We start from the raw sequence: 20,106 nt of genomic DNA, 5'->3' as shown, positions 1-20,106 counted from the left end.
AATGTCTGAAGGGGTATTATTTGCACATTGGTGGAATGTGCTTAGACTTCCCTGCAGTCCACAGCAGAAACACTCTGAAGAATCCCTCTTCAGACCTTCCCATTCAACATGGAAGATTGAATGTGGAACTAGCAGGGCCAGCATGCATGGTGGACATCAGATGTGGGGCATCCTTCACATGTTCTTTGAACATCCATAAAGAGCTTGAGCCATCTGACAATGCCAGAATGGATGTAAAATTTTATTTTAATTCTTAAATTAATGTTTCATTATTCAAATGAATTATAACTTCTTCTTTTTAATTACAATCCAGTGAGATCAAGCAGTGTATTCCCTTGTAAGTGTGTTTAGGATTACAGTTTTGAGCAATGACACCCAAGTATCCTTCAAAATATTTGCCTCCATGGAAAAATAGATGTGCTGATGTTATGCACCATTGTGGGTGTCCCTCCCTCCTAGTTTGGTCAGTTTGGGGTAATTATTCTCACTTTCAGCAGAAGTGTGGCAGCAAGAGGGGCAATGGTTCTGATTAGATTGCAGCAATGTTCTTAAAACTGATGGATGCTGTATCTTATTGCTTATTACAGTACTTTATTTGTAACAAATCATTGGTGTTAAATATGATCTATTCACTTACCAATAATTTGTCCTTTAGTGAGAGGAAGGTCACACTGTATGAGTCTCAAATGTACGTAAGTGTGTGTGTGTGTGTGTGTGTGTGTGTAGGAGACAACGTTAAAGGGGAAAGATATTAAGAGCCAGCAATGTATCGCCTGTTATTTTGGTGATTAATCATACAGTTACACAGAAAGATCAATTGTTCATTTGGGTGATAACGCTGGTAATAATGAGTCACATGAGTCACAGAACAAATTCTTACATTATACATTTAATGATTAAAAACAGGGGGTCAAGCCTTGTTAGAATCTCCCACCTTGGCCATTGAAATAAGGGAATGACTCATAACTGCTAAATAGGGATGGATAAATTTGTCAAGTTTTGGTTCTCTCCATCTCTCATTTTTCATACCTTGAGCTCAATTCTCCACATTTCCACTTCAGCTAGCTTTTCTTTTTTAAAGTTCTCATCAACATTTTGGTGCAAATTTCCCAGAATATGTAGTTTTTTGTGAGCATATATATATATATATATATATATATATATATATATATTGCAAAGACCTATCCCCTAATGCATTTTTTTTTTGTTATTTGTATGTTATGTTTAAAAGCAAGAGTACAAACATCCTAAAATGCTCAGCAATATATATGTTTTGAAAAGTGTGAATTAGAGTGGTTCACTTTTAAATGTGAAGTTAATCAAATTTCTCTCCCTCCATGTAGCAATAAAGCAGTCCCCCCCACCACTCACCCTCCAAAAGTGGGTACATATGACAGGAAGGTGAAGGCCATGTATCTTCTTTTTCTCTGCTCTTTAGCTCCTGACAGCAGCACCAAAGTCTGCTTTTCAGTTAAAAAATAATCACTTATGCAGAGCCGGTAGCATCAGAATATATTACAGTTGTCTATATAGAATATACATTAGTTGTCTTGGATTCTGTGATGGCGACACCGTCCTTCAATAAAGTTTTCAGGTGTTGTTTATTTTATTTTCCAAATTTTCCATCTGACATTGGAATAATTTGGGGGGGGGGAATTATAACTTTATAATTATCTCAAACATCCTTACGGCCCCCACCAAATGTTTTCTTTGCACTTAAATGCACACAGTCCATAGTTAATCATGCAAACATGTTAATAACTGAGTTATTCATGATCGCCATAAGGTAAAGTGGTAAAGTGGTATGATCGGCATGGAAAAGTGAAAAAATGAGACCCAGATGGTTCCTTAATTGGTGTTAGGAAGTTTGCAACATAAACAAAAAGTGACAGGATTTAACTGACACTTCAACCTTTACTACGGTATATTCACATGGAGAGATAGGCATTTTGCAAGTTAATTACCGGAGAAGAAAGGTATGATCCCATGCAATGTTTACATTTGAGAAGTACCTCAAATTGCTATTCATTGTCACCATTGTTTATAGTCACATCAGTAGATGCAAAAACTGTATGGCTATGGAATATACTATGTATATAACAATGGAATACAGCAACAGGGAAACTCTTATTGTCCGTAACTATCGCTTGCGCTTCAAAGACCCATTAATTACACAACGTGAGCGGTATTGGCTTAGGCATTGACAAACTATAACTGACTTCTGCCCTCTCAGCAGGGAGTCTAAAGGGGGAAACCAAATGAGGGAGCTCCATCGATGAAAGTCGACTAAAGCTCACCCCGGGGTTCCCATGGTCCTGGCATGGCCCTAGCCCCTCAAGTGGACTTCGGACGAGATCCAAGACCCCCAGATTCCTTTAACGGAATACCAAATGGCCCGTGCCAATCTGCCAAGTGGAAAAAATTCCCACCAGGCCCCTGCCACAAGACAGGCAACCAACTGAAGTCCCAAGCAAGGCCAAAGCACAGATACCAAAAGAGTGAGGGTGGGCGGGAGTTCGGCAGCGCGAAGGAAGTGCCTCTGATGTGTCGCGCTGCCATTTTTATACCCCCCATGCTCGCACCAGCCCGCCTGATTGGCTGTTGGGACTGGCGTGATCCCGGGGCCCTCCTAGAAAGACCCGGGCTATGCCAAGCCCCTGAATGTTAGTGGGGTCCCAAGGTCCTGTGCGCAAGCAGGACCCTCCTTGAAGAGGATCCCATTTTGAGGCTTCAAACATAATCAGTTTCCTGTTTTCTGTTACCAGTTTGCTCCAAGTCCGCAAACATATTGCTATCCTATGTATGATATGTTGTTTCCAGTGAGTAATTCTTTGTAGTAATCATATCTCCCATGCATCAAAGACATTTACGTAGTGAAATGACTTAGCCACATGCCATCTTTGAAACTCCCTTCTCAATAAATCTGTCGTATTCTGAGTCAGACTTATGGTCTCTCTAACTCAGTAATGCCTATCCTGTCAAGGTTTCCATCAGGAATCTTTTGCAGCCCTACGTGGGAGGTGCTGGGGATTGAACATAGACCTTCTGTCTGCAAACTAAATACAGCCCTTTCTCCAGGAGGATACTGAGACAGAGCATTGGTCCATGTATAGCCTACACTGACTAGCACTGACTCTCCAGGGTTTCAGATACAAACTTTACCATCCCTATTTATTGCAAATCAATGTGAGAACTTTTGCATACCTACCACTCTGCCACTGAGCCATTATCCTTTCCTCTGTTGAGTGACAGGTTATCTAGAACTGTTCCAACAATCTGAAGAATCAAATATGGGAGGAGGCAAAGAGGAAATGAAGATTGCAGCTTCCTCATCCTCCACCTTGGGGAATAAGTCCTGGGGCAAAGTGATTTTGGGGGGGTGTAGATGTTCACACTCCTTGTTTGGGTGGCATTTGCCACCTTAACTCTCTCTGACCTGCCCTATGAGCCTATGGGCAGGGACAACTCTAGCCAAAATTTTAAAAAGCTGACCTCTGACTTCTTGCTCTCTCTTGAGAACCAAAGTTTTGTGAGGGCCACTGTTGTGGAACTGGAGCTGCCTGGCTCCATTCAGATCAGGGATGTGATCTGCAAGGAGATTAAACTTTCCCCCTGCAAAGTTTCCTTGATTTAAGTAATATAGCCCTGAAGGTGTGGTTACTCACGGGGCAGCAGAAGAATTGCAGGTTGACAAAGGTTATTGTTGAGCTTCCCTAAGCTTGCCTAATGAATTCGTGCCTGAAGTGGGATTTGGTCCAGGTATTCCCCAGCTCAGAATCCCTTCTCTTAATGATTACTTCAGCAGCTCTCCCAGGACTTTTAATTGGTTAAAGGAAATTAATTGAACTGCCGACAAGCTGGGCTTTCATTACTATAAATGCACATCTTTTGAAATGTGCTTGTCAGCAGAACCTCTGTAATACTTCCAAGGAAATAATTAGTTGGACGTTTTCAATATTTGTTTTACAAGGGGAGGGGGGCAGAAAGAAAGTAGTATGTGGATAATTGGTAATGATGACCTTGACAGCTACTAGTGCAGATTTTGATTAAAAAGAGATAAAGTAATCCTTTATCTCCATATCACATCTTTCAGAATGGGGAAGAAAGTAGATCAAAATCACACAATTATTCCTGAAAAAGCATGGAAAGGCAAGAAAGATGCAAGCTGCAAATGAATTAACACGATGCCGGTTTTGAACCCTTCTGCAGCATTCTGTTCTTTGAATATGGTTATATAAAAGCATTCCAAGACATTTTCTGTCTATGGTGCTACTCCTGCTACTGCACATTCTGACAATTGACATATTAGTGCTAAGAATGACTTTTAATGGGTGTGTTTTTAATTTTAAAAATACCCTGGTAGTAGTGTATTGGAGCAGAATCAGAGCTTAAGAAACAGCCATATATCCATCTGTCCTGTACACCCGAGGTCTGCATATCAGATTTCCAAATGGTGCTCTAATGCAGGGATGGGAGCCTCAGGCCTGGAGCCCAAATGTGGCTGCTCCATCCAGCTGTTGGAACAATGTCCAGTCCACATGCCGTCCCCAGCCACATCCCCTATTATCTCTACTTTGCATCCTTCTTGAGTTGTCCTACTGGAATGTGTCTGATTCCTGCTGATTCTAGGTCTGCCTTAAATGAAAAATTACACCTGATTTGCTTTTCTGTACAGTCTCTCAAATCCATTGCTGGGAAATATATTTGTGTGTGAATGTAGTGCTATTTTTTTTTAATGGCACCTAGCATTTTATAATGAAATTACAAGATTAGAGAGAAGATTCAAGTTGTTATGGCAACTATACATTTAAAAAGGATAAAGGGGCTTAAGTTATTTTTGTTGTTATGTGAGGCTTCCTTCCACATACAAACTATTCTGAAGGGATTTTGAATAATAAAAGAAATGAGAAAGAAAAGCAGAAGACAAAACAGGATGTTTCATTGTGGCATATTTTAATATTAAAATAACATTTGTGGGATTTTGAGCAATGGGAAAAAGGAGACCAAAATATATTTTTAACACGAGGTAAAGTGTGGAACTGCATAATACTGTAATGTCATGCTTTGGGTGCAGAACTGCCTCTGACTAGTTCCAAGAATTAGGATCACAAGAAAATACATACTCACCCCTTTGCATATACTGCCATGCTCCTCATCTCAAGTCAAACCAAATTCAGATACTATATTATCGTAGTCAACATAACCATTAAGGCTGCAGTCCTATATACATTTCCCAAGGAGGTTAGTCCCACTTAATTTGATAGGGTCTATTTCTGAGTGGACAAGTGCTGTCAATCTTCGCTTAGGCTTTGTAAACATGCACCCCTAGCAAACTTGATTTCTACATGAGCATGCAATGACATTACATGTGGCACTGGGCATGGTTCAATGCCACATCATCTGTTTCCCATGTATACTGATAGTGTGCACCCAGGCAGTATAATGCACAGTTCAAACTGCTGTGATCACTTGCAGTGGTAGAAGAAGAAGAGTTTGGATTTGATATCCCGCTTTATCACTACCCGAAGGAGTCTCAAAGCTGCTAACATTCTCCTTTCCCTTCCTCCCCCACAACAAACACTCTGTGAGGTGAGTGGGGCTGAGAGACTTCAGAGAAGTATGACTAGCTCAAGGTCACCCAGCAGCTGCATGTGGAAGAGCGGGGAATCGAACCCAGTTCACCAGATTACGAGTCTACCGCTCTTAACCACTACACCACCCTGGCCCTGTACCACACTGGTACAGTTTGGTAATTTGAGGCTCTGTACTGTGCTTTAATTCCCTTAATTCCAAATGTGGTAAGCCCTGCTGTGGTTGGGGGTCTCCTGCTCAATCTGTTGATTGCCCTGAAGTCTTGCCTTGACATCTGTGCTGGGATCAAGAGCTGTTTCAGGCAGCTACATGGAAAACTGTCAGGGCCCCAGCAGAGGATGCCTGCCCTGTCTAGGGACTGAGAAATTAAGCAGTTTACTGTAGTTTGTGTTCAGGACAAATCTACTGAATCAGCACTTTCCAAAACCATTTGTGAACCAAAATTGAGCCATCCTATGGCATTTATTCTTCTCTGGATTTTGCAATGCAGTCCTCTAGCCAAGTACATTGTACAAAAAGTGCACAGACTATTAGTAAAAATAACATGTGTTACAGTAGGTGAAATTGCTTTACAAAAAGTTCATTTTAGGAGTAACGTGCATGAAAATACTAACAAATTAACAATTTTTAAGGAGGATTTTTTAAAAAAAGATGCAAATTGACACAAAAATGCGGAGAACTGATCTCAGAACTATAAAAACTGGAGAGATAAACTGAAATTGACAGATTCACCCATGCTTAGCCCAGTACCCCAAATTTGTTTTCTGGCCCAACACAGCAAATAGCACTAGGGTCACTATGGGGCATTGCAGAAACGTGACTGCATGGCTAGACCCAGCCAGCCAGTGGTGCTTACAGAACTGCTATTAAATCCTGGTAAACTTATCAAGACCCACTGGCAGGCCAATGGGGGGGCACCTGAGGACACTTTGCCCTGAGCCCCCACAAACCTGGCCCCGTGGAAATGTAACAACAAACATCTTCCTTAAGGGACAGGTTGTTGGGTGGATGAGTTTATGCAGGCTATATAAAAGTCAAGTGCAACAGAACAGTAAACATTTGCACCTTGAACTAAATGACTGTTTTAAATGAAATGTATTTTGCAAGTTTTAAGGATTTTAATAACAGCAGTCATCACCTTTGGGTGAAGAAAATCCCCATGTTAGCCACTTGCTCGCTGTGAATTTGGCTAGCAGCCATGCAAGTCTGTGGATTATTTCCAGTACAAATAAATGGGGAGTGGGAGTGGGTGAGAGAGACTTGGTGTAAGTGAGAGAGGTGAAGGGTGTCTCTTTCCATTGTTTCATTTTTGTCTTTTGAATATATTACTGTTAAGGCAAAATGTTCCTCGGATCATTAGCATGACTTGTATTAATTTGTATTATCAGCCACATCTTCCACAGATTAAATTTTCCCTGGCTCTGATCGAACATTATGACTCAATCAGAGAATAAAGAAAGATTCAGAATATATAAAGGGATAGCAATGGCCACCTAGGTAAAAAAAATGATGACGATGATGAAGATATCATCATCAAGTAAATTCATCTGCAAAGCATTGCTGTGTTATGCCTGACAGCCTGTTAAAATCCTAAATATTGTTATTCAGATTATTTGGAATCTGTATTGTCCATTTGCTTCTGGTCTATTTTTATGCATGAATGCTGTGACTCAAAGATGCAAATGTATGCAGGGTTGTTTTTGCTATTCTGCTGTTTATATATGCTGGCTGTTTGGAACTTATTCAAGAACTTTCATTAACTTCGACATTTTCAGACTATATTGAAAGCCTGAATAAATTGCCTAAGCACTAGATGCCAGGAGCAGCTCGGCATCGTCTGAAGACTCGGTGAAACAAATGACTCTGAAATTAGAAATATTCAGGACTCTTTAATTAATTGCCATATGATATAATTAGCACACACCATTTATTTGAATACATAGTTAGGTTTTGTTCTGTTTTGTGGGTGTGCTTTGCGCGTGTAGGTCCCCAGGCCACCCCTCAAATAACTTCACACATAACACGTAATTTAGTTTTGGTTTTTGGGCACTATTTTGGCCACAACTTTATTAAAATACAAAATCAGTGAGTGGTTGTTTAGACATTGGTTATGACTATCTGTCCCCCCGCCTGGGACAGAACTGGCATCCCGAGGTCCGATCGGTAGCCAGTAGAAGAGAAAGTCAAACTGGGGGGTCACCTGAGCTAAGCGTCGGACCCACGCCGCTCTCCCCAGCAGCTCCCCGAAAGCTTGCCATAATCCTATGACAAGGATTGCCCGGTCCTATGACAAGGATTCCCATGACAGGGATTGGGCGGCCCTGGTCCCATGACAGGGATTGGACGAAAACATGGCAAGCCCCAGGATTCCTTTAACAGAATTCCCTTCAGCGCAGTAGGAGGGGCAGGCACCGCCTGTTCAGACCCCTCCACCACCAGCATATTATAACCAATGCCTAACCGCAACCTTACAAGTTGTGACGAATTGCAGAGTAGTAGGCAAAAACCAAATGGCACAGCCAATCACCAAATGGCAAAATTCCTACTAGGCCCCTGCGCCAAGGCAGACGACCCCCATGACAGGCAAAGCAAGGTCAACCGGAAAAGAGGGCGGGTGGGCGGGTGATCCGATGCACTCTGCAAAGAGAAAGAGAAACCAGAGTGCACCAATATTTAAAGACTATGGTCCCACCCACCCAATTTGCAACATATAATTTGCCCCAGCAACCCGGGTTTCCAATCACAAATGCCAGGCAATAACTATTAACCAGCCTGGCAACAAGAGGCCTGGCCCGGTGGCCCACACCGCAACACGTGCTCTCATTTATTGGAGAACACGCTTTGCGCGTGTAGGTCCCCAGGCCACCCCTCAAATAACTTCACACATAACACGTAATTTAGTTTTGGTTTTTGGGCACTATTTTGGCCACAACTTTATTAAAATACAAAATCAGTGAGTGGTTGTTTAGACATTGGTTATGACTATCTGTCCCCCCGCCTGGGACAGAACTGGCATCCCGAGGTCCGATCGGTAGCCAGTAGAAGAGAAAGTCAAACTGGGGGGTCACCTGAGCTAAGCGTCGGACCCACGCCGCTCTCCCCAGCAGCTCCCCGAAAGCTTGCCATAATCCTATGACAAGGATTGCCCGGTCCTATGACAAGGATTCCCATGACAGGGATTGGGCGGCCCTGGTCCCATGACAGGGATTGGACGAAAACATGGCAAGCCCCAGGATTCCTTTAACAGAATTCCCTTCAGCGCAGTAGGAGGGGCAGGCACCGCCTGTTCAGACCCCTCCACCACCAGCATATTATAACCAATGCCTAACCGCCACACGAGCTCTAACGCTCGCCGCCAACCACTCACAAACCCAACCAGGAACCCAATTTACTAGCCACCACATCCAGCCAAACATCATTCCCCAAACTGGAGAGGTGCACTCCATCTGCCCGGTAAAGGGCCTCAGCCTTAAATTAATGTCTGGGTGCGAAATCACCAAACCACCCAGCTCCAATACCTTCACTCAAACAGCAGAGTTAATGCGCTTCCTGGCCCTTTCAGCGGCCTCCGGGCGGGGACACCGCGCCAGGTTTGCCTCTGCAACCGGTGAGACCAAATTATTCTCACTGAAGGTAATAAGGCTGCCAATGCCTCCAAATCCCTTGGATTGAGGTGCGCAAAGCAAGGCAATCAATAGTTGCCACATCATTTTTTCCCAGCTGCACCACTATGGCCTTCCTATGACAAGGATTGCCCGGTCCTATGACAAGGATTCCCATGACAGGGATTGGGCGGCCCTGGTCCCATGACAGGGATTGGACGAAAGCAGCCGGTGACCAATCAGCGGCATAAACTCTCCCCATGACATTCCACGTCTGGAAAACCATGACACTTGCACGTGCTGTGGGAGGCTGAGACACGCTCCCCTTGCAGACTGCCTCGCTCTGCTGCCAGCCCAATGAACGATGCTGTGTCCCACTATCCAGACGCGGACCAGCGTGGGATCTACAAGGGTTGAAACAACAAGCATTAGTACCAAACTCAGCATTTTGTTTCGCACATAACCCTTGAAAGCATACGATTTCCATCTCCCCAAATCCTTGATCCTGGCGGCTGAGAAGCCCCAATGGGCTGCCATAGTCGCTGCACCTATGTGAAAGGAATGAGGAGCGAAACCAGAGGCCGAGATCCCCAAGCAGAGATGGCCTTACGTATGACTTATGTGAACTGGTGTCGTGCCAAAGGGTGACCATTTTATTGCATGAGTAGGGGGCTGTCCGCAGGAGGTCTCAAGGCCAAGTACTTCCTTACATCCTTGACCGGGAACGGGCCCACCTCCCCAGTCACTGGGAGGCGGACAACCTCCCCCCGACCCAGCTGGTCAGTTTTTGGAGTTGTGCACTACAAGTCTCAACTCCAAAAGGGAAACACATATATCCCGAAGCAGCAACTCACGAGAACCAGCAACTTCTAGAATCGGGCCAGCCCCCAGGGGAACGAAAAGCCAAATATTTCTAGAATACAAAAACAGGGCAAGGGCCCACCTTACCTGTGACTGGAAGCCCGATGATGGCAACCCTGCCCACTAGGTCTGACTTAGAGCTCCAGACACTTATGACAAGCTCCAAAGCAGATAAGGAAACATCCAGAGGCAATAAGCCTCCAAACTCTCAGCCCCGTGCTGGCTCCAACACAATTTCCCCAACCCTCAGTACACCAAAATTACAATGGAATACTGAAAGAAGTCTTGTCTAGAACTAGAACTAGGAGACAAGTATTAACTTGTTGCGGATACTGCATAGGTCAAGATTGACCGGCTTCCTGCCTGCAGTCCTGTGAAGGCTGGAGCCTTTACCAACTTTCCGAGACCCTGCGCACGACACACTTTTAGAAGGGTCTCTGAAAAATTAAAGCTTTACTCCAGCAGACATTGCAGCGGACTGAATTCTGATAGTTTTAACAGTGCATCCGATCTGCAGCAGGTGGGCGAATTACTGCAGGTCCTGCTCAGAGAATGGAGGCAAGTTCCTCTGAATGGCCGAGGACTGCCAGCTAAACGCTAAGAAATCAGTCCAGGCCTTCTCATAAGACCTGAAAGCAGAAGGGGAAATGTAAGCTACTCCTCCTCTTAATTATCAATTGTTGCCAAAGCGCCACAGGAGCTCCAGAAAATCCGGCTATAGCTGGGCGTCCAGAGCCCAGGATCTGAAGCTCTCCAACTGAAAACGGGATATAGTGACAGCAAAAACAATAGATGATCCCGTAATAAAGCGAGCAGAAACGCAATATTAAACCTTAAGCAGTGCAGCTGGAAAGCACATAAAAGGGGGGCGGAGACTGCCGAAGCATGAGGACCATTTTGCCAGGACCCTCACACTGACTGGTTATCAGACCAAGACAGACCCGACGGTCCCTGCACTCCTCAGTCCAGATGTGCGCTGACACTACAATGGGGAAAACTCAAGAAAAGTTAGGTCACATGTGATTGCCTTGCCCTGCCAGGCTCAAGGCCACTGTACAGGATGATGAAGGGACCCAGGGCCATGAGACCACCTGGCCAAGCAGGAATGGAAGGGGCAGCCTGGAACAACCACCCTGCATGCCATTTTTATTTTATTTTATTTTTTAAAACTGACCTAGCAATGATAGAATCTGACAAAGCAACATTTGCTATCAGAGGAAGTATTACAAGAATAACGTCCTTCACGGCAAACAGTTTTTCCACAGGCAAGCAGAGGTATGAGCAACGGTATCCAGCTAGCCCCCAAATACGTTAAAGGGGCAGTGGAGCCACTGTCCTAACCACTGGGAACACCCAGCTCCTCAGGGAATAAAAGGGGCGTACAGTAAGCCTTAGCAGAGGCTGATGTCACATGAACCAGCCAGTAAGATAATCCAAATAATGGTACCCCCAGTTAAACGAGTCTTGACTCGCAATGTTCAATCCAGAAAGATGCTAAAGGACTTGAGTGCTGCACAGCCTATAGTGCAACCCATTGGCATCGCCTTATAAATGCAAGGACCATCCAATTAAAGCCCAACTGCATATAATCTAGAGGGTGAACCGGCAGCAGCCTAGCCAATTCAATATCGCATAATGCCAACCAGGCCCTCATCCAATTTGTTGGTAAGCTCAACTGCCTGATCCAAAGATGCATATTTCATAAGGGGGAAAGAGAAATTATAAGGGGGATTATATGGGGCTTTCTTAGGGACGATCCCCAAAGGGGATAAATGAAAATAAGAATAGCAGGAGAATCAAGGGGATACCTCCATACGTCCCAATGAAAGCTGCTTCCTAACCTTCTTACTTGCTACCACAGGTAGCTCTCTGACTGGCTTTGAGTTGCTGTGTTTGAACCACTGGCTGAAAAGCCAGAGGAATCCCAAACCTTGGGAAAAACCCTTCTCACAAGCACAAAACCACTGACCCATCTAGATAACCTTTTAGCCAGGCTTTCAAGGAAGATATTTTTATGGAAATATGGGTGTGAGGTATCGAGTTATTGCTTGCTAGTCCCCAGCCCCCAATTGGGCAGAATGCCCTGCCTTGAGTTGCCACCATGATGTGTAAATTTACAGGGCCTACGCCAGCCAGAAACCCTAAAAAGTCCCAACAAAGCTGCTGCCGGGCCAGCTTCCTGCATACAGCTTAAGATTCTATTGCTCAGGGAATTTCCATTTGAAATGTGGAGCTGCGCAAGTGGTCCACATGTCCCCGTCCCTGCGATCCTAGCAAGCTGAGGGGATAATGGCAGCCCTGCATCTAACGTTCCCATAGTGAACTGCAACTTAAAGAATAGTGGGGTGGAAGGGACCCTGAGGATGATCTAGTCCACTCTCCCACAATATAATAAATAATAATAATAATAATAATAATAATAATAATAATAATAAATAATAATGATGATGTATTTGTACCCCGCCCATCTGGCTGGGCTTGCTCAGCCACTCTGGGCAGCTTCCAACAACAGATTAAAATACAGTAATGCAGCAAACATTAAAGGCTTCCCTAAACAGGGCTGCCTTAGATGTCTTCTAAAAGTCTGGTAGTAGACATCTGATGTTGACGTACCTGCAAGGAGGTGTAAGCATCATCCCTGCTCCCCGTTTCCCTGCTCCTGGATCGCCGTCTCTGAAGATGCTTCCTTCTGGAATAAGGCACCTAGGCCATCAGCAAGTCAACCTCTGCAGGAGAAGCAATCTCTGGAGGCATCTGCAAAGGCTCTGTCATAGTCTGCAAAAACTAAATGAGAGGAACTGGTGAAACCAATGCTTTGTGCACCACATGGGGAAGCTATTCAGGCCGGAAACGCTGCCAGAGGCCATCAAATTCTAGGGCCAAGCGGGCCAAGCCTTAAGATCACCTGCTAGGCCAGACATAAATGTTTCCAATGACTTAACAAACTCGAGGCAGCCCACCACCTGTCCAGGTACACCTGTTTGCCCTTTAGAGGGAAGCACGCCCTCAAGAAACCCAAAGTTCTTTTTAGGAGCAATATCACAAGTGGGCCGAACTACCAAGCAACAGAATAGTCCAAATGGAGCAGCTTGTTTTGTTATGTGAAACAATGGCTAAGTGGGGGATATGAACCCTGTCTCCCAGGTTCTAGTCCTGCGCTCTAGCCACTAAGCCACAATGGCTCGTCTCTAAAATGGCAGTTGCCACTATCAGGGCAAACAAACTTGAAGAAAATAAACTTGTTCAGAAACAGCATAGTTAAAGAGCATACACAGAGTGCTCACTGGAGGCACAGAGAGCCTCTGGTTCCACTCTGTCTGCCTAAGATATACATTAGCAAAAAGTGAGCCTGCAAACAGATAAATTCTTATAGAGAAAGTGAGTCACATGCCACAGAGACTTAACAATTGCTGTACTGCTAACTGTAGCAGGCTTAGGCTTAAATGATATGTGCAGGCCGAGAAGGCCGAGAAGGCCTCCCAGCTTCTGCTCTCTGCCTTTTTTGTCTCATTGCAATATTAAAGGAACTCAATATAGTGCTCCTGCCCAAGGCTAAATTAAAACTTGGCCAACAGCACTGCATGCAACCAAAATAAAGCCAACCTCTGGGGATACTATAAACGAAGTGATTCTAGCTAGGCTGGGAACAGCCCTGACTAGCCCCACAATTAAACAGGCAAAATGGGGGAAACCTCTTTGCAAAAGAAAGCCCCTAATGGGGGCTCTCTCCCTATTGGGAAAGGCAAGCCCAGGAGGATTATGCACAGGCAGCGCTCACAGGTACAGGGAGAATCTTCCCAAAGGGCAGGGAAAGGGGTGGGGTGAGAAATCAAACAGGAAAAAAGGAGAATTAAATTAATTAAGGGACTAGAGAGGGGAATTAAATTAATTAAGGGACTAGAGAGGATTAAAAAGAAGGGGGAGAATAAAGAAATGTAACCAGACAATGAGAAGATTGCTCCTGATCCGATGCACTCTGCAAAGAGAAAGAGAAACCAGAGTGCACCAATATTTAAAGACTATGGTCCCACCCACCCAATTTGCAACATATAATTTGCCCCAGCAACCCGGGTTTCCAATCACAAATGCCAGGCAATAACTATTAACCAGCCTGGCAACAAGAGGCCTGGCCCGGTGGCCCACACCGCAACACGTGCTCTCATTTATTGGAGAACACGCTTTATTGTAAATTTGTCTTAACTGTGCACTATTTAGAAAGAGGGGAATCACGCAAGAGAATGCCAGTCACAAGTAGAAGCTAGTAAGGCATTCTTTCTTACACATTTACCTAGGAGTAAGTCAATGGGGCTTACTTCCAAGTAGACTTCCATAGGGTTGTGCTGTTAATTGGCTGCTGCTTTGCTGTGCAACAAGTGCTTGCTTTTCCTTGGTTAATTTCTCGGCTCAGTCGTGCAAAAATCACTCATGTTCCACTTCTATCAGCGTTACTCTAATGCAGTGTTATGGTATGAAATCACCACCAAGACATACACGTAAAAACTCCCTAGAATAAATCCCAATCCATTTTAAAGGAATGACTTTTATAAAGGGAGGTTTCTGTATTCATAGAAAGGGCAACATTTTATGCCATTATTAATTGTAGGAACCATAAAACAAGAAATGCAAAAGCATGTTCACATATAAAAAGCTGTGCCATGTCACAGCCTGATTCTTCCTAGGAATTGGCTGAACATCTCCTATTACCTGCGTGTGAGTAACCATTTGGTAAGCTTCAAGACTTCCAACAAAGAGACTTACCCTTGTGTGGATCCGGGAAAGCCATCAAGACCTCCTTGATGAATGTCTGCCTATATTGGTAACAGGGCCGGCCTGCCCATGAGGCGGACTGAGGCAGCTGCATTGGGTGGTGGAATCCCATGGGGCAGAGCCTCTTCTGATGTCCCACCTACCCCTGCCATCACTCCCAGAGAAGCAAAGCGATGTGGTGGTGGCTTCTGGTGAGATCTCATGGAACTCTCATAAGATGTTGCTGAAGCTCCTGCCACCTCACAACCCCAGTCAGCAAGTCTTGGTGTGGGACTACGACACTTTTCGTTTCATCTCAGATGGTGATACGGGCCAGGCCACGCCTGATTGATCATGCATTACACTTGTGACAGACTGTTGGAGTATATGGAAACATTCTCTGGGTGAAATATCTATTTTGGTGCCACGTAGCTGTTCTATATCTCTGTGATGTGCAGGTCCCTCTTGCTTCTTTCTTGATTTAGCAGCTTTCAAGGAAGAGGGGCGTAATATGTGAAATAACAAATGAGACGCTGCAGAAAGAACTGAAAATTGGACAGTTCTATTTCCATAGGAACAGCTGATCAGCTCTCGCCCACACTCTGCTCCTCAATACACTATATTTCAACTCCTTAGCTACTAGATTGATTATGAGATGTATGCATTAATTTGAGACACAAAATACAGTAAGCTGCAAACTCCAAAACAGAAATGTACTCCTGGGGGAGGGGAGAAATAATGCCTTTTATTTTTATTTAAATACACATAATTGTCTGTTTTGATCAATTCTGCCTGTTAATTTGCTCTGCTTGACAATAATTATGCACTTCCGATTGCTGTTTGTTTATCAACTTCTTCTTTTCTTGAGTTGGGAAAAGGGGATGAATACTGAAATCTTCCTCCCTCAATAGCTGGTAATAATGGCTCTTTCTCTTGTTGAGGTCTTTTGAATATACGCTTTTGTTTCATACTGTCAATATGCTTGTAAACATCTCCGGTGTGCTGTAAATTGATCTATTCCAGACACATCTATGCCCCTTCTTTGGGTGGGAAGTGTGGAAAAGGCATAAAGGGAAGGCCTGATTAGGAGTGAGAGGTGTTGATTATGCAATTAGCACATCGTCTTTCACTGCAGCAGGCAAGGAGAGGAAGTTCTGGATAAATGGACAACTCAATGAAAACATGTGCAGGTCATTTCTAAAGCATACCTTTATATATGCACTTATTACTGTACATATTTCTATCTAAATTATAAACTGCTTTCTTGGAATTCAGAATGCAATGCAAAGCATGGAACCATTATTAAATCTGAGCATCTCTATTTCTGTTGTGCCTCCCTCTTAATCCCAGCAAGCACACTGATTTTTGTTTTTATTTACATTGTAGGAACCACTGCCATAAAGGCCCTGGTTCTCACTGCTACCATGTTTTTAATCTGCTGCAATGATAAAGCAGAAAGCAAGCACCAGTTAGTTCTTAAGGGGTGTGAAGCAGGGTTTCCCAAACTTGGGTCTCCAGCTGTTCTGAGACTTCAGTTCCCACCATCCCTGACCACTGGTCCTGCTAGCTAAGGATGATGGGAGTTGTAGTCCAACAACATCTGGAGACCCAGCTTTAGGAAGCCCTGGTGTAAAGGGTTCACAGAAGAACAGACAGTTCTTTAGTAATGTCCACCTGAGGCTATGAACTAGAACTGCAGCTCATCTCTGTTCCCTAGTGAGTGTGATTCCCAACAGAAACGAAATATATCTCACCTCTCCTCACAACAGTGCACCACAAACCTAACTATAAAGACTGCACAGGCTATATTGGTCTCAGCTATCGTTAGCCTGGTTGTTCAAAAGAAATGGTGCATGGAGAACATAAGGAGAGTCTTGATTGATAGGTGTATTAGATTTACAAGCTTCAGAAACGTGAAGAGTGTGTCTCAAAGGAGAAACCAGCCTTTAAACCAACCACGTTCTTCCGACTGCTCCAGGCAACCTATTTATTGAAAATTCATCCTGATTTGCTTCCACAAAGCTTATGCAAAGGTTAGATTATGTCCAATCTTTCTTGAGCATTTATTCTAATTTTTTTAGTGAGGAGGTCATACAACAATATGCATTCATCCTGATTTTCTTGTGGGATGTTTATAGATGTTTCCATTAATTGTTGGTTCAGCCCACACTTTTCAGAGTATTTCCCTGTCACTATCCTAGCTGCAAAAAGTCATTTTTTAAAAAAGTGCATTTGTTGCTCTAGGGCAGGTGTGGAACATTTTTGGCTCTCCAGATGTGACTGAACTACAATTCCCATCAGCCCAAGCAAACAAGGCCAATATTCAGAGAAGAAGGGAGCTGCAGTTCAATAACATCTAGAGGGCCAGAGTTTCCCCACACCTGTTGTAGGGTGATAGAACACTTCAAGCCACCTTAATTTCACAAACCTAAAATTTTTGTATGCACTGGATTCCTTATTTTCCTAAAAGTCTGGAGGTGACCTTCCACAGCTTACTTCTAGGATTGCGCTGCCATATCTGACTACATTATGAAGGTAAAAATATGCTTGTTGAACAATGTGTACGGTAGTCTATGATTATATTATTGAGTCTGTGGTCTTTATGTTTATATCTGTTGTGTGCTGATTTTATTGAGACATTTTATTCTTATCTCTGGTAATGCTAATGTATTATATGGCTTTCTGTACTCTACCTTAGGGTGCAATCCTATACATCTTTGCACAGAAGTAACTCCCAGTATGGTCAGTAGGGCTTACTCCTTAGAAAATGTGTTTAGGGTTACAGCCTTGAATGTTTCGATTGGTCGCATTAAATCCTGTAAATAAATAAATGACTGCTTTAGGGATATACTTGAATTTTTCTTTAGTTGCATTTTTAAATGTGCAGTATTGCTTTCTATTAAGCTAACCATTTATGTTCAATCCTTTTTTCCTCTTTGAAGTGCAGGCAATTATTTTGGTTCTCAGAACAGTTTAAAAGGTCCCATAGGATTGCTGGTGTTACCTCTCCATTACTGTAAACTTGTACGGGTTTCTGCTACAATTAAGCCTTTCCGTGTTTAATTGTTTGGGATAATATTATTCAGTCTCAACGACTCGACAAGGGACAGCCAGAGTGTAGCCAGCTGGAAGTGAACGATGGGTTGTGCTTATGAAAGAAAGGAGAGGAGCATTTCAGAATCGCCCAAATCTCAGCAGGATTGCAGAAATGATGAGAACTGAGCCACAACTCCTTTGCACAGGTACAAAAAAAAGAAACTCCATTCTTTGACCTTGTATGCACATCACAGTAAGGCAAGCTGTGGCTTACCAGAATTATGTGAGTGTGCTGGCTTCTGGAGAGAACCTTGTACCATCCTTGCACCTCCCTAGTCCTTAGTTAGTTCAGCAGCTAAGCCAAGGTTTGGGTTAGCATGTTGTTTGAACCCAAAATCTGGATTGAGGCCTCTTCTCCTTAACTACAAACTGTGCACTACTATAGATTATTTATTCAATTTATGTCCCACCCTTCCTCTCAGAGGAGCCCATACTGGCAAGGTCCAATGGTCATTGATGGTTGTCCTATGGTTACTGATCATGGTTAAATAAAAGAGAACTGAGAATATGTCCTGTGGGGGTCCTTGGCCTGCAGAACAGATAGTTAGAAACGAAGGGAAAGTCTTTGATTCATGGTGAATAGCTGAATGACCACATCAATGTGGTGAGCAGCAATAATGGAAAGGGCAAATTCCATTTAGGGATAACTAGAAAAAGGAGTTAAAATTTAAAATGGTCCAGTATAATTTATGACACTATATAAATCTATAATGCGGTTGCACTGAGAATGTGTACCGATCTGGTCACTGCATCTTGGGAAATGATATGAAGGGGAAAGGAGCTGTGAAAGGCACAGAAAGTGGAAACTAAAATGAATCCTATGAGGAGAGTCTGAAGCATTCAGGGGGCCTGTTTTTACTTATTTATTTAAATGTTTATATGTCACTTTTCCTATTAAGAAGTACCAATGTGTGTGCGCACTGTAAACATGCTAGTTTTGTATTTCAAAAACATTCACATTTTCGTTTTGAAAGTTACAGACTTGGTTTGTAAGCTTGCTGTAGTGGACAAGGGACTTTACTGAAGTTAGCCTCCTTATCCTGCAGCTGAACTCACGCAGGAGCTTCTCTCACCTCTTCCTTAATACTTTACCACTGTGTTTGTGTTTGTGATGCTTTAGTGTTGGAGTTCCTTTGTGCTTACCAAGCTGAGTTCTGGATTTGAAGACCAATTATTTATCTGTGTGTCTTTCATAACTTTTAAAATATCTTGTTATTTATCTTTATATTCTGCTTGAAATTGAATTCCTTTATAATATTTAACAGTCCTTCCTCCTTTCCTACATTTCCTGACTCTCTACTTTAATATCTCAGATCACTAAAAGAACATCAAACAACATAGGCCTCATGACATTCTTGTCTTTAACATGAAGGTTTCCTTTCAACATAATCCTGTCTTTTTCCTAATTTTCATGAATGCCATGATTTTTTTTTATTGACTTTTCCCCCATATGACACATATGCATCTGCTTTGCTGAAATCCCAATACATTAGGCCACCTTCAATTCTCTTGGCTGAAAAACCTGTTATCTTCAAAGTTATCTGATTAATTTTGCAGCTCTACCTTGTGTGAACTTATACTGCATTACATCCCATTTGTCATTTACTTTTCTGTCTTTGATTGTCCTGTCCTTTAATAGATTTTTTTCAAGTTAAACTTTGAAAATGCGCACACAAAAATGAAGGAAATTCAAAAGGAGGAGAGATGAAAAAACCATAGTTTACTATCTATTATTATTATGGGGCAAACTTGTCCATCTCATTTTCGTGTTGACAGTCTTCACACACTTTCCTGGAGTCAAGTTATTTCAAAGAGGTCTCTTCCAGCATAGAATGTTGTCTGCATGTATGTCTACATAGAGGATCTGCTGCATGAACATTATCACATTGACCCTTGACCAATGCCTCATATGCTTCATTTGTGTGTTATTAATGTGCATGACAATCTACCTTTTTCCATGCATGAAGCTACCCATTGCTCCCACTGACTGCTGCCACTGCTATCCTCATGTTCCTTTTCCATTCAGTCACCCTGAGTACCTCTTAAGATAGAAGCAACAGATTTTATAATGGGAAATCCTATTATGTAAATCACCATTGAGGATAACTATGCCGAATTCTATCTGTAGATTCAGCCAGTCTTTTGAATGCACTACTAACAGTCCAATGCATATCTAGAGGTGTAGTGGTCTGGAGTCGGTGAGGGGTGG

The sequence above is a fragment of the Podarcis tiliguerta genome, assembly GCF_965153285.1.
Source record: "Podarcis tiliguerta genome assembly, chromosome: 9".
Taxonomy (NCBI): Eukaryota; Metazoa; Chordata; class Lepidosauria; order Squamata; family Lacertidae; genus Podarcis; species Podarcis tiliguerta.
This window is presented reverse-complemented; position numbering follows the sequence as displayed.